The sequence below is a fragment of the Perca fluviatilis genome, chromosome 2 (assembly GCF_010015445.1).
Source record: "Perca fluviatilis chromosome 2, GENO_Pfluv_1.0, whole genome shotgun sequence".
NCBI lineage: Eukaryota > Metazoa > Chordata > Actinopteri > Perciformes > Percidae > Perca > Perca fluviatilis.
This window is the reverse complement of record NC_053113.1, coordinates 36,077,118-36,092,415: the sequence shown is the minus strand read 5'-3', so window position 1 is coordinate 36,092,415 and position 15,298 is coordinate 36,077,118. Positions and strand designations below refer to the sequence as shown.

The 15,298-nt window shown below is 38.0% G+C and overlaps 1 protein-coding gene across 3 annotated transcripts in view; it reads left to right on the top strand.

The window, feature by feature from the left end:
- The window catches only part of lrfn1 (leucine rich repeat and fibronectin type III domain containing 1), a 287,298-nt gene that overhangs the window by 171,624 nt on the left and 100,376 nt on the right, over positions 1–15,298 (top strand). Inside the window, exon 2 of one of the 3 annotated variants that reach the window (XM_039824081.1) lies at positions 9,287–9,303. The exons of the other annotated variants lie outside the window; for them this stretch is intronic. The gene's annotated coding sequence lies outside the window, so the exon portion shown is untranslated. The remainder of the gene's footprint in view (positions 1–9,286; positions 9,304–15,298) is intronic. 3 annotated transcript variants of the gene reach the window in all.

The following is a 15,298-nucleotide window of genomic DNA, read 5'->3' as shown; positions in this document are numbered from 1 at the left end:
TAGCCTGTCCTTATGGACGTTCTGCTTCCACTAGAAAATTAGGTAGCAGCCGGGAGCTCCACCCTTCTACTTTTCCCCAAGCGGTTTCAAAGTATCTAGGTGTTAATATCTCACGCGCTCTAAATTCCCTTCATAAAAATTATTTCATAAAACTGACTGAAAATATCAAATCCAGACCTTCAAAGATGGCGCACATTACCCCTTTCGCTTGTTGGCCGAATTGAAACCATCAAAATTAATGTTCTACCTCGAATACTTTTTCTTTTTCAGACCCTCCCTCTTTTTCTTCCCAAATAATTTTTCAAATCTCTGGATGCCATTATATCGTACTCCCTCTGGGCTGGCAAGAGTTCCAGGATTCAGAAAAGAATTTTGGAGAGACCCAAACTGGCAGGAGGTTTTGCCTTACCTAACATGTTGTTGTATTATTGGGCCGCTAACATTCAGATGCTAAAGAAATGGTGCCATAGTCCAGACATTGTGTGGTGTGTCATGGAAGCTAATTCTTGTACTTCAACCTCACTCCTTGCATTACTTTTTGCACCCCTTCCTATGCGGCCCTCCCAATACACCAATAATCCTGTTGTTCTCTCCTCACTGAAAATTTGGAAACTTTTTAGAAATCACTATGGATTAAAATCCCCTTCTGTCCTCCGTCCCATATGCACCAACCACCTGTTCTTACCCTCAAGCGTAGACAAAACCTTTGCACAGTGGAAGAGGATGGGCCTGGTCTCTTTTAGTGACCTTTACGTAGATGAGACCTTTGGAAACATTGCTGACCTTGCCACGAAATTTGGGATTTCAAAACTAGGTCTATTCAGATATTTCCAGTTGCGCAGTTTCACCAATACACACTTCATTTCCTACATTACCTGAAACAACTTTGTTAGAAAATATCATGTCCTCCTCAGTATCACAAAATAGTATCTCTTCAATCCTTGGTCTTCTTTCATCTCAACTCTCTTCTCTTTTAGGGCTTAAGGATGCTTGGGAAAATCAGCTAGGTCTCACACTAGATGAGGTCTGGTGGAGAGAAGTTTTACTTACAGTAGAATTAACACTACTACTTGTGCATTATGGGAAGATTTACTAGCTACAAAGCTGATGTAATTGCATTTGCTGCTCTGATAGCCAAGCGTCAAACACTACTACAGTGGAAGAGCCCAAAGCCGCCTAGCACAAATTCCTGGTTAGAAGATGTAATGCCATTTTTACACTTAGAAAAGATCAAACATACTGTCAGAGGATCCCTGAAAAAAATTCATAAAACCTGGAACCGCCTCCTTTCTTATACAAACCATCTATCCTCAGCCATTGGTTGACCCTTCCTCCTCCCCTCTTTTAATTTTTTTTATTTCTTTACTCTTTATTGTATTTTTTTCATCTGTGTACGTACTTATTCTTTAATTACCTATACAGTTTTCTTTTCCTGTACCTGTCAGTACAATCCTGTGCGTCACAATGAATAGGACACTGGGATGTGCCGAGAGGGGGATGGGTGGGTATGTTAACTTGATGGAAGATACATGTTTATGGTGCGTTCTTTTTGTCCACCGAAGTCGTTTTACGAGTCGTTTTCCGGAGTTACGACCCGGAAGTTGCAAAAAGAACGCCCCCGAGGTCGTATTTACGACTCGTCAAGTCGTCTGAACTCCGAGGACCCCGAGCTCACTTTCAAAGATGGCTACGTCGTGCATCACACGTAGTAAACATTGTGGTTTTCTACATTTTTAAGCACTTTTGTCTTTGTTGTAACCAAATGAAGAAGTCGTACACATAGCGCTGTATACTGCTACCTATAGGCATGTCGCTACAGTCTTATTAGGAGTTAAATACCGCCTTATTAGTTATTGCACTCGGTTGCTATATGACAACAATGGCTTTAAGCCGAGTCTTGAGCAGAAAGCAGAGCAGTAGCCTAACGTTAACGTTAATCAAAACGTAATTTTCATGTATCAAACTGTGAAATATATGTGTGTAATATGTCAATAACTGGGTGAATACAATCCTAAATGTTACTAAAAATGTTACAAAAATCCATCTTTTCTCCGACTCGTAGTATTGTGTGACAAAAAGAATGCAACAACCCGCGGTTATTCGTTTTTCGACACGGATGTGACGTCGCGCTCGAGCTACTAGTCGCGATTACAAGACAAAAAGAACGCACCATTAGTATCTGGTTAAAGGGGAAGACTAAGAGGGAGATGGAGGGGTGGAACGGGTGGGAATTTTTGTTTAAAAACAAGAAAAATGTCAAACCTGCTACCGTTGGACATTCCCAATACAGCCTGTAATACTTTTTGAGGTTTGATCAATAAACATACTTGAAAAAAAAAAAAATAATATTGTTTTTAACGGTTATCGGTCAAAATTCTTATTGTTGATTAACGGTTAAATGGTTAATTGTTAACATCCCTAGTCTGATAGCTGTTGGTACAGCCTTTAAATGGACAATCTTAAATATATAATATCTAGTTTCTGTATTAAAATGTTTTAAAATGACTAGGCTATACTTATGTTATATATATTTTTAGTTGTGAACTTACATTATCCCAAATGTTCTGCCACACAGCATCATTTTTATAATTACATGCATTTTGCAAAACAGAATTACAGTAGAGACTTAATTTATTGATATGATTTTCAATATCGATCCAGCTTACTATGATGTGATAAGTTGACAAGTGGCTCATGCTAATGCTTGGTGGCTAAACCGTATACGGTAACATTATAAGGTTATAACAATTTTTAACATGCTCATAAAGTTATTTTTGTTATGACTGTTTTAATTGTTGATTAATCTAATGAATCTCTCCTGGAATTTTTCACTTTAATAACTTATCAAGATAGTTGCAACTTGTTTTTTCAGTTAATCAATTTAACAATAAATCAACTTTAGTTCTAATTCTAATAGTTTTAGCTAATTCAGTTTACTACCACATAATGTAAAGACATGCAGCAAATCCTCCCAATTAAAAAGCTGCAACAAATGTTTGAGATATTTGTCTGAATATTTACTGAAACGATTAATCGGTTATCAAAATAATATTCTATTGATTGGTGATTTAGTTAATCAACTGTGTTTCATCTCTACACTTAAATAACTCTGTGGAACAGAGCTAAATATTAGATGGACTTTTCAAATGCGTATAAAGATACCACTGCCATATTCATATGTCTTCAGTGAGTCCAGTGTCTCATTCTTCAGAACATCTGTTAGCAAATTAAGATAGTGTCACCTCAAAGACTAGTAAACTGCCTGCCCGTCTAGTTTTCATAGCTTTAGAAAAAACTATTCATGTACACAAATCTCACTGAAAGTGTCCAATATCATACTGCAGAGATGATGTGATGTGACTTAGGGAGCATATTGCTGTCAGTGTCTCTAATTATTAATCCTCCTAGCCCAAGGCAACTTAGATTTGTCAGGATTTTCATGCTTGAGCTCAGCAGTGAGGCAAGATTTGAATCTCAACAACAACAATTATTGACTCAGTTGGGCGTCTGACACCTTACATTTTTCTAATAAAGCATCATGAATTACACAAATACATTATCTAATTGGTAAAATGTTGCAAGGTAATATGACAAACCGTAAAATATAAAACTTAAAACAATTGCCGTTTCCTCTTGTCTCATACTTTGTTTTGCTAGATGATTGGATGCTGCTTTGTGAGTGCATGTCTCAGAGGGTATAAAGCTCCGGTTTAAGATGAAAAGAAGATAACGTCTGAGAAGTCCTCCAACTGAAAGAGAGGATGGCATTTGCTCAGTAATAGCAGATGGATACCCCTTTGATCCACGGTTGGGGAGGAGAAGTCGATTGAATGACTGTGATAAAGCATTCAGCCGTTAAGCGCTTCCATTGTATCTTGACTTGATTGTATTTAGACTACCCGGGCATTTTAATAACACTACTATTTAAGCAGGGGATTGCATTACAATATATTTCTGTACTATCATTGCAACCATCCTGACAGTATTTAAAATGTTGTACAAGTGCTTTGAAGTCTATCCTAGAGTGCGAGTTCCATCCAGAAAGTTTTGGCAGTGCACCAGCTGTTGTGTATCAGTTATAGTACGTTACTTTGCTTAGCCAGGTTAGCCAAGTTCATGTAGCGTCGCGGCCGTCTGAATGGCAAATACAAATGAGAGACCAGAGCTGGAGGATCCCCCCAAAACAGCCACTGTATGGGAGCATTACGGTTTCCCGGTTAATCACAGCGAAAATTTGTGGATCGGAGATCAAATTGTTTGCCATCATTGTTCAGCTGAAGTTGGGTATGTCTGTGGAAACACTGAACATGCTAAGTAATTTAAAACGGCAACAACCGAATGTGTTGTAGTGTTTCAATGTGCAATTCTACTCATGTGATTCATTCAGTGTGTAGTCCTTTCCGATATTTCCTACCTGACAAAATGAGCTACCGTATTTTTATTATGTTTATAGAGTTAGTAGTCCATTCTAATAGACATTTCTTACCTGATACTTTTAACTACATTTATTGATAAAGGGCATTCTAATAGATATTTCCTACCTGACAGAATGAGTTACCCTACTTTTAATTTCATTTGTAGAGTAAGTAAGTAAGATTTTTTTATTATGTGCAATTTAATTCCATTCCATTTTTAATATTGTATGTTACTAATATACTTTATCTATATTTACATAACTTATTATTTTTATTGCAATTGAATTGTGAGCTGGATGCGATGTAATTTTGTTCTGCTGTTCACTTGGCCCTTAAAATAGTGCGAATGACAAAGTAAATCTTGAATCTTGAATCAAATGTAGACTGGAAGTCCTTCTCCCCACATCATTCAAGCAGCCTCTCACTGCAGATCGGACTGAAAAATCAGTATATAATACTGATGTTCCCACCCAGGGTTTTTAGGGCACATGTGCAAATGACGTCATGTGTTAGCATTGCTAGCAACAGACGGGGGTGTCCTGAACAAACCCGCCATTTTTTAAAAGTTTATCCAGCTTCTTTTCATACCTGCAAACTTGGCGCTTTTCGGCGAAAATCGGCGTTTTGAATGGGAAAATGTCATCCACGTGAATCGTGTAGATCCGAAGAGTTGTTTTTTTTGGGGGGGGGTCCGAGACCTGGTGCTAAATTGAATGCTATATAAATGATTTTTCAGCCCTTCTGAGTTTGCAGGTATGTTCTTTTGAAACAAAATGTGTCTTCTGGCTGTGGCAGCAACGCTCACGCATGAGGCGGTACTAACTCTGCAATGGCAAAAGGAGGACGGGGTACCGCGGCCGAACCGAGCAGAGCTGGTACTAGCAGTGGGTAAGCACCTTAAGAATACTTGCAGAGAGAAACGGCTAAACGGATACTGTGACCCTGAACTTCAAGACTTCCACAACAAATGCATGCTGCTTAATCCAAGATTCAGGACCCCTCCTCACATGGACATTGCCTGTCGTTAGAGAATCTAAGACCACCTCACCTCAGAGATTGTGTCCAGGGTAGAGCAGGTATTCAATTTATTTAATATCAAGGTTATTGTTTTTTTGCTCCATTTAAATATACATTAAATAAATATTGCTGCTACATTGGTAACTTTGATGACTTTCATTTGATACTGCTGGATGGAGCCACAGAGAATGCAGAGGCCACCTGTACTGCAGGGGTAGAAGTCTCACAGAGCTACTCATCATCTCTAAAGAGGTCAGCCATGGCGGAACTGTTTGGCCCAAACTGAGTCTGAGGAGACCACGCTACCTCCATCCCCAGCAAGTTTTTTTTTTTTCAACGGCTGGAGACAGTGTTAGCGCCAACAGATCCGCTCATTCTCAAGCCAATGTGGACAAACAATTTTTTTTCTGAAAACAACCCTGTAAATAGAAGAGTTAAACTTGAGAATATCCTTGGCTGACTTTTATAGAACATGCAGTGAATGTTAAAAGCTGAAACGTCACCGCTGGCTTTAATGGATAACTTAATTATAAATATGCTGCACTTGTCTTAATTTCTTAATTTCATACATGAGTATACAGGTCAGAGTCTTACGATGGAACATTACTGACACTCGTGGTATTTTTTAAATTTTTTATTATTGACAGTATGCCAGCATAGCGAATGAGCCACTGTTTACATTTAAAAAATTTTAAAAGATTTTCTGCTTTTCTTTGGTTTTCTCTGCTGTATCGAACTGTCTCCAGAACCAAGGTACACACCAAACTGTGAATTTTGTGTACTGTTATGCTCCTAGTCTTTATAGCTGGAAAAGTCTTTGAATTTTGAGATGTCAGTAATTTTTAGATTAGACAGCTGAGCGAGCAAGACGCTTGGCAGCTGGCTGTCAGTTGAGTAGCTTTGGGGAAGAGACTTCATCGTATTAGACAGTGAAATCTCTTGTGGATTTCACGGCCTTCAGTTATGTCCCCTGTGATCATTACACGTAGCTGCAGGAAAATTTAATTTCAAATCCTACATTTAAAGAAATGATTGGGATTAAAATGGTAATGTTAACTTGTGTCTGCTAAAGCTTTATGAAATGCACAGAGACCAAATTCACTGGCAATATTATGGGAATGTTTTTTTTATTAAAATCAATTTCTTTGGGCTTTTCCGCCTTTTATTTGACAGGACAGCAAGGTGAGAAAGGGGAAAGAGAGAGAGGGAAGACATGCAGGAAATCGTCATAGGTCGGATTCCAACCCTGGACCTCTGCGTCGAGGCATAAACCTCTCGTGCCTGCTCTACCCACTGAGCCAACCCGGCCACGAGAAATAAATATGTTTTGTAGGGGTGTGCAAAAAAATTGATTTGAATCGAGATTCAAGCTCTACAGATTCAAAATCGATGCATAAAATTCCAAAAATCGATTCATTTTTGTTCTTGTTTTGACACTATTGTCCTGAAATGACATTACCTCGCCATTCCCATAGATGGCGCTGCGTCGAATTCACACTGACGCCTGGGCACTCTTGTCATAATCGGAAGAAGAAGGAGTGCAGCGGATATTGTTAGTTGAGTCGGCGCAAACAATAGCAAACCTCACAGAAAGAATTCTTCAACCTGCTCCATCCCATGGATGTATTAAGAGTTTGGACACATTTCGGCTTTTATAACCTCGAGGGGAAGACGGAACTTGATAGGAGTCATGCTATATGCAGGCTTTGCAAAGCAAAAAGAAGGGGCCTAATTTTTGGAACTTCAATGTGCCCAGTCGAGTTCAAATTTCAACAGTCGACCTGGTAGCTGAAGTTCTCCTTAAACCACATTTGGCAGTATTTTTTGTTTGATCGGAGTATAGCTAAATGTAAAAAATCTTTTTCTTTAACAGTTTTATACTTTACGCACTTTATGCACTTTTGCAGTTTTTCGTTGCAAAAGTTTTTAATTTTGTATGAAGCCATATAAAGTAATATCAAACTACATTTAATTTGTGTTTTTTTTTCTTTTAAATTGTATGTCTACTGCAGTCACATGGGAAAAGGAACTACATTTACATACTGTGAATCGTTTTTTTTTAATCAAGAATTGTTTTGAATCGAAAATCAATATTGAATCGAATCGGGAGCCTAAAAGTCGGAATCAAATCGTGACATTTTCTGAATCGTACACCCCTAATGTTTTGCCTCAATTCTTTTTCACTTTGCTGCAAAAAAAGAAAGAAAAGAAAATGCTTCTTTAGTGAAATGATGTGGAATGATAGAGCTTTGAGTATATTTCCTTCCTGAGACTCTTGGATCGCTTTTGAGTCTATTGAAAATGGACTTTAGATGGAGTTTAATTTCACTTGTGTGGCATTGTGGCTCAAGCGCTTTGGTCTGCTTTTCTTTGTAGGCTTGCTGATAAGACACACTAGTGTTATTTCCTGAGTTGCCATGGCAGCAAACATCCCTCACACCTGTTAGGTGTTTGTGGCGTCCTGGTGGCTCAGCTGGATAAAGTGTGTGCCTTGTAATCAGGATATGCTGTGTTTCAATCCAGCAGACACTTTATCACATATCACATCTTCCCCCACTGTATTTTACCCTAAAAAGAAATAACCTTTACGAAAGCGAAACTCTTATCAGACAAAATATGGAAGGAAAGGCATTTTGATTCCCTATCTTTTGATTCCCTATCTTTCATCTCAACCTATGTCAGAAAATTGCAAATGTTGAATCGAATGTTGATGGAAGCTGATTTTAAAAAGTCACTGTACTGCCTTTCAAAGCAGGTTATGTGTTGCCAAGAAGTGAAACTTTAAATCAACTGTCCCTTTCAATTACATTTGCAATAAAGAGACTTGAAGATGTGAAACAAGGCATATCCAAAACAGATGCACGACTGTGTTTGACTTGAGGGCTAATTTCTCTCAGCATGGCTCCAGTTTTAATCGGTGGCCTAACATATGGCTGATGATCCTACAGCTCTATCATTCTAAGCCAGGTAGAAGACTTCAAATGATTTGGCTCCAGGTGAAATACTTTATGTAATTCACCTTATACAAACATAAACAGTACCAAGCAGTAGCTGCCGTAATGATGTGCTCGGCATTTCTGCTTCATTTTGACGATCAAGCCCATTTGCGCAATCCCATTGAGTGTTACAGTGCAAATTAACGGTGGATGGCTTACCTAACATCTTTGATTAGTCCTTTTCATGTAACTGAAAAAAACTAAACTGTAATTACTCCAGGAGTTTGTGAACATTTAGATCACGCAGTTCATAGATGTATTACAGGTTGTTTAAACCTTGTAACAACTATTTTACATTTTAATAATTTTACTTGTAATCCGTAATTATTTTACATTTTAATTTTTTTTTGTTGTTGTTTTTTTTTAAACTCATCAGTGAGCTTCACAATTTCAACTCCTCGCTAATTCCATTCCATAGTTTAACTTCCAAAACTGAAACGCATTTGTATTTTACATTTGAGTCTCACTTTACATACACCTTCATTATTTATTATTTTAAAAGCTCTTTCCTAAAGTTGAATTATATATATCAGACGGCGTAAGTCTTTTTGAAGTCATGAAAAGTGAATGCTAATTTTCATTTTGTATCAAGCACTAAAATGGTTGCTAATTTGACTGTCTACAATGCGTCCTCTGTGATGTGACGGTTGGACACGTACATCCTGATGTTGATGCTGAAATTATAGACCGGATGTGAATGATGTAAAGGTTTCAATATTGTGTTAGAAAATAGTTTTTTTCCATTTTGATGGAATCATGCAAAATTTAAGTCCGTTCATACATCATTACTTTCAGTTGCTTTCAGGAGTTGACTTTAGCTTTTCACATTATGTATGCCCTCTTCTGCCCTGTACACAGACACGCGGCATCGAAAGGTAATTATTCTCTTGAGTATTTTGCATACCATTTCCTTTTGATTTGGCTGAGAGCATCACCATTTAGCATTACATCTACTCTTAAAAACTGGTACCTTGTTGTTACTTAGTTAAGATGTATTTATTTGATTAGGACAATGCACATTAAGATGTATTTATTTGATTAGGACAATGCACATTAATCAACATTTCTGTAAATGTGCCAGTGTTGGAACCAGATGGTTAATTTTCAACTGTAGTCCTAGTTACCTTGCATGCATTTCTTTAAGTCATTGTTTATGAAAATCAGCTAATGCACAATTTTCACCATTTTCCCACCATGCGAGTAGATTTGAAGTTCATTATGGTTCCCATACAAAAGCCTGTCCGACTATTATTCAAATCAGTAATTATTTTCTCAGTCATATGTTTGACTGGGAGTTTGCCATTGTTAGAAACTCCCAGTTAATCATTTTGGATCAGATTACTTTAGAATCTTGCATAGACAATTATGTTTACTTTGCGCAACAGTGATCCTCACAGGTGATCCAATTGTCTGTCATAAATGAGTTTTTGGGTAATATGCTGATAACCAGAATGAAGTTATAAAGTTGTCAGTGCGGTGATGAAGTGCCTCAGCAAGCAATTTACATACACGGGGAATTCAATGTAGACGTGCCAGAAAGAAAGGAAAAAAAACCCATTAAGCAGGATTTAGAATGTAAATGTGTCTAGTATCTACAAATGGTATGAAATTAAAATATTTTTTAAATTTTCTGTTTATTCTTAGATGCAGTTGTAAATGTATTTGCCCCAGATGTACAGTATGCAGTTTTGATCAACTATTTATTAAAGGCATATAAACATGAAATGCTAAATGCCAAATATAAGGGAAAATGAGTGACATTATGTTTTTGCATGAAACATTCACACGTATTGAGCGACATTGTGTTTTGCATGAAACATTCACATATAGCCTACTGTACTGTGCTCTTTATAGTTCACCACTAATGTACACATGTGATATTTACTGCGGACTACTACCGGTAATTAAATAGAAGTCAGGATATTGGATAATTAGTTTTACATCCTGACAAACCTCAGTTTCTTTCTCTAATCTGATGATCATGTTTTCCCATTTCTGATGACAGTGAGCAACAATACCGAATAGCACCATGAAAGAGACTTTTGACTTTGAAGTAGCTACATTAAAATGACAAAGGCACATGGGAAAGCCATGTTAAGATGAATAACAATTAACAGTATGAGTCAGCTTTTAAATCTTTGGGGACAAAAGCTTGCCCTGAATTAGAGAAAAAAAGAAATTACAGCCCCAGCTGACTTACTGTTTTAATTTAAAATACCAGACATCATAACTGCAACACAGTTTAAGCTTACCAAGCCAAGCCAGAAGCAAAGGAATGTGGAATAACAAAAGCCTGATGTAAGTCTACCTTTCAAAATAATGAGCTTAAAAGACAGCAGTGTTACTTGTATAGTGTTTAAATTGAGGAAAGATGTTCCTGCATGGTTTTTGAAATATGTTATTAAACAGTTTTCATGCTAAATGTATAATTTTAGGTACTCATCTCTGGCTGTGTTCTCTGAGACAGAGGCCGTCCTTGAATAATTAGCTCAGTTGGAGCTTTCCTGTTAAGAAGCTTAGAAGTGCTATGAGCCAAAGTATAAGCCGGCTTAGCGAGGTATAAGTCTTGTACGCCAACTATTGACCACATGTTCTCCTGCTGCACGGATATATTTCCAGCATTTAATATTTGGTTTGCTGGAGATTGATCCTGTAACGGATTAAGGTGGTTTTTGAACCTGAAATCGTAAAGGCGTAAAGGTACAGTTGGAAATGTTACAGCACATGAAGCGCTGAGCTGTCACCGCCCGCTACTGTAAAGACTCGCAATTCCACATCCTGCAAATGCTTGAAATGATTATGATAGGAGCGAGAGGCTGGAATTGACGTTGAATCAATCTGCCATGTGCGGCTTACACACTTCAACCATCACTAAATAAAGTCTTTATGATAGCCTTCCTTTCGTTTGGACTGTACCACTTATGAGAAAGTAATAAGCTAGTGACCCTCTATGTCAGCCTGTCTAAGCTGTGATGGCAGTCTCCGTGGGATAAGAAATGGCCTTGTAGTCCCTGTTGCTTTTTAAAGACATTCAGATTTTCCAAGCCATTATGTTTGAGAGATGAGCACCAGTAAAGCGCGAAATATCATGTATTCGAGCGGTGTTTTACACCAGCATTGACTCACACGGAAGGGGACCTTGTTTTTGTCAGTAAATCAACATGGCCTGTGAGTCTTGTGGCTGCACACAAGGGGGAAATCATTGGCAGGTCCCATCCTTCAGGTTTGCCTTTGTCCTCTGCGTAGTAGACTGTTTCCAATGGTTACTGGGACTGTCACAGTCCTTTAAGGTGCTGCAGTAGAGGCTCAGTTCATGTCTATAAAAACACCTGCAACAATATGTCACATTTAACATTTCTAGCACGATCGCGAAACTCATTTGACTACAATTCCCTATTAAACAGGACAAGAATAGTAAACATTTCTATTTCCAGAAGATTAAGAGAATTAAGACTTTACAACCATTAGAGCAAATGGTGCATATCACTACAGTGTACTGCATATAGTAACCAGCTAAGTGCCAATAAATGTACCCTTTTTCGTAATTCAGGCGGAGATTTCTTCATCCACCATTTCCCCTTGAGATGTTTTTTTAGAATTACAATAAAGCTCCATCTGTCCATCTATTTTGAAAGCAGTTCACACAACACAAAAAAACTCTGAAGCCTACTTTTAATGACAGAACCGATCGGATGTGCACTTTCAGACACCTCACAAAAGCAGACCGTGTGACAGATAAGAGGATCTCTGGGTCGTTTCACAAAGGACTGAACTTAAAGAAGGCACTAGACCGTATGACTCGTATTCATTTAACACACTTAAGTTTATTAAGCAACTAACATTTGAATGGGCACCAAAACGTTTGTTATAAAGAGTACTATAGTGTCTTTTTTTTTTTTTTTGGCCTAGATACAGTATCTTTTTGCTGCTAGATTTTAAGAAAATGGTTCAATTTTGTTTAATTATGGGATGTTTAACTTGTTTGCTTTCGGTTTGTTAGGAGATGTAGAAATGGCCCCTAGCAAATGAGTCTACAGCTGGCTAATGTATTTGTTCAACATGGTGGTGTGCGCTGTATGCAATATTTACATGCTAACTTAACACTGGTCTGCAGGCTCAGCCTCACTCAGATCACAGTCGGGCTAAAATAGAATGTCAGTCGACAATGAAGATGCATCTAAAGGAAGAATGACGTTTCTGTCAGCAGACGGTTTTTTTCTGCGTGTATCTAAATTGGGAGCAGGGCCATGTAATATCCGTTAAGAAACATGCACTACAGATAGATTCACAGAGAAAACACGGGTTTTGGACTGAATTCCTCATCTTAGATACTAATTTGACAGCTGTTTCATTTCATACATTTTATTATAAAAGGATAAAAAAAAATAAAAATACTTTGTTCTGAGCTTTGACACTCAAAATCTACTGCGGTGTTAATCCGCTGTATTTCTGTTGAAAATGTGCCAGTATAATTCCCCGAACAATCAGGAGAATGTCATTCATTTATAGAGGATATTTTTGCCTTTATTTTCATAAACGTCTGGTGAACCTCATGCATATTATTTAGGTAGAAGCAGTTTCAGAAATGCTGCAGGCAGTTGTGATGCATAGCCATAGGCCAGGCTCTGACTACATGATCAGATTTCACTAATTCCCTGCATCCCGGCAAAACCACAAGAGAGTATCAATTTAACGTTGCAAAATGTAACTCTTAATTGTCTCTGTTAATTTATACACACTACATTTGAGATGTGGAGATGGAAGGAGGCACATTTTCAAACCCAGCTTTGCAGTTCAGTGCTACAGCTCGCCATAGCTATTGGCATATAGTCACACTGGATCCATTATTAATCACATGGTTCTCAAGGACGGCGTCTGCGCAAATTAGTATGCAGCGAGCGTGAAGATCACTTGCCAGCAGTGACTTCAAAATTAAGTATTAAAAACAGAATTCTGGCCTTTCTTTCTGTGTGCCAGGGTCATATCTTTCTTCTGCACAAAATGGCCATTGGGATTTAGCTGGAACATTTTGGGCCTTACAGTGTTTTCAGTGAAATACTCTGCACATGACAGATAATAAATGTATTGCTGTAACATTAGCATTAAGAATATTTTTACCTTCATCTTCTTATCTTGTTTTCTGAATAGGGCTCTGATGGAGTTTCACAGAATCCCTTGTTGAACTCTTGCTTTGTGATATATGTGAGGAGTTGCTAAAAGAGCAAGCCTTTTGAATTAAGTTTGCTTTTAGATGGCAAAGAACCGTTACTTTAATGTTAGCAGGAGTATTTCAGACATGCAGTAAGTACAGCTTGGAAACCGCAGTTGACAAAACAATCTCTAGATCCATTTAGTAGCTGTTCTGGACCTTTCAATCATACCAAATTAATTTTGCTTTGATGTCATGGAATTGTAGATCCTTGCTCTTAAAATTATTATTATTTTAGTAATGGCTGTCAAAAATTAACTCAATAAATATTAACGAGTTAACGCAAATTTCCTTTAACATCACTAATTTCTTTTGGCGCGCAATTAATGCATGCACGTTTTGTGATCTGGTCCTCGGGACGCTCCGTAGTTTGGGAAACCAGGAAGCGATGCAGCAGTAACATTGTGGATGGCTGGCAGTAACAAAGCTCCTTGAGCAGAAATAGATAGAGAAAAGGGTCTTTTGAATGGCCAAGTTCAGTTTAAAATCCCTTCCAGATGGTTCTCTCAACAAGGCTAAAGGCTGTTTTATGGTTCGCCGTAGCCTACGTAAGCGGCCTGATACCACTTGCTGGCCAAGCACATGGTTGATGCAGAGAACCCTCGTTCCCCTCGTTGAAGGCAGGCCTTGCTCTATAATATGTCATGTGGTCATATGTGCCCATCTGTTGTTGCTTGGTTTGCCATATTATGCTTTCAGCATGCTTTTGTGCATACAGTAGCTTTGAGGTTATTCTGGAGAACATTCTAGACAGTATTGGTCATTGTTTTGGATTGTTGCGTAAAGCAAGCATATTGTCTGTTCCCATGTTGATAAGAGCATTAACAACGTATAATTATAATATCCCTTTTAAAGTACATTTAGAACCGATAAAAAATGCGCGATTAATTTGTGATTAATGGCAAGTTAACTATGGGCAATCATGCGATCAAATATTTTAATCGATTGACCGCCCTAATTTTAATCAAACATGAATAAGAAGTCCTCACTAAATATTTACAGCCAGTAACTGGCAGGTGTCACTGTGGAACTGTTGCCTAGGGCCCCGTCCACACGTACCAAAACGATCTTTTTTTTACACGTCTTCCCTGGATTCGTTTCAAGAAAAGTTGCGTCCAAACGAATCCACTTGTAAATGACTCAACACGCTACTTCATATTCCAGGCCTATAGGCGGCGCTGTTTCTGCTAAAGAAATTCACCAAAAACGGAGAAGAAGAGCATAGTTAACTTCCACTTCCCATCATGACATGACTAGATTAAACGTTCTCTTAATACATCCGTGGACTATAATACCTTTCACCACCACTGCTCATTTTATAAAGGCTGCCGCAAAAAACGTGTCTTTGTTTACATTGTATAATGTGCTGTTGGATTGCTTTTTATTTTGCATGATTGCAGCGCGCTAGTAGCGAGCTAACGTTAGCGAGCTAACATCGGCAGTCAAACAAACATCAATGATCCATGAATGATGTCTTTTTAATAATCTATACGTTTTTCTTGCAGTAGCCTTTCTACAATAAGCCGTGGTAAAAGTTACTATAATCCGTTCAAGGAGTTTATAAGCAGACAGATTAGCTAGCTAGTTGATAAATTGTCTACTTCCACTTTATAAACAGATAGCCATAGCAGCTAACGTTAACGTTACTTCGCTGCTGGAGC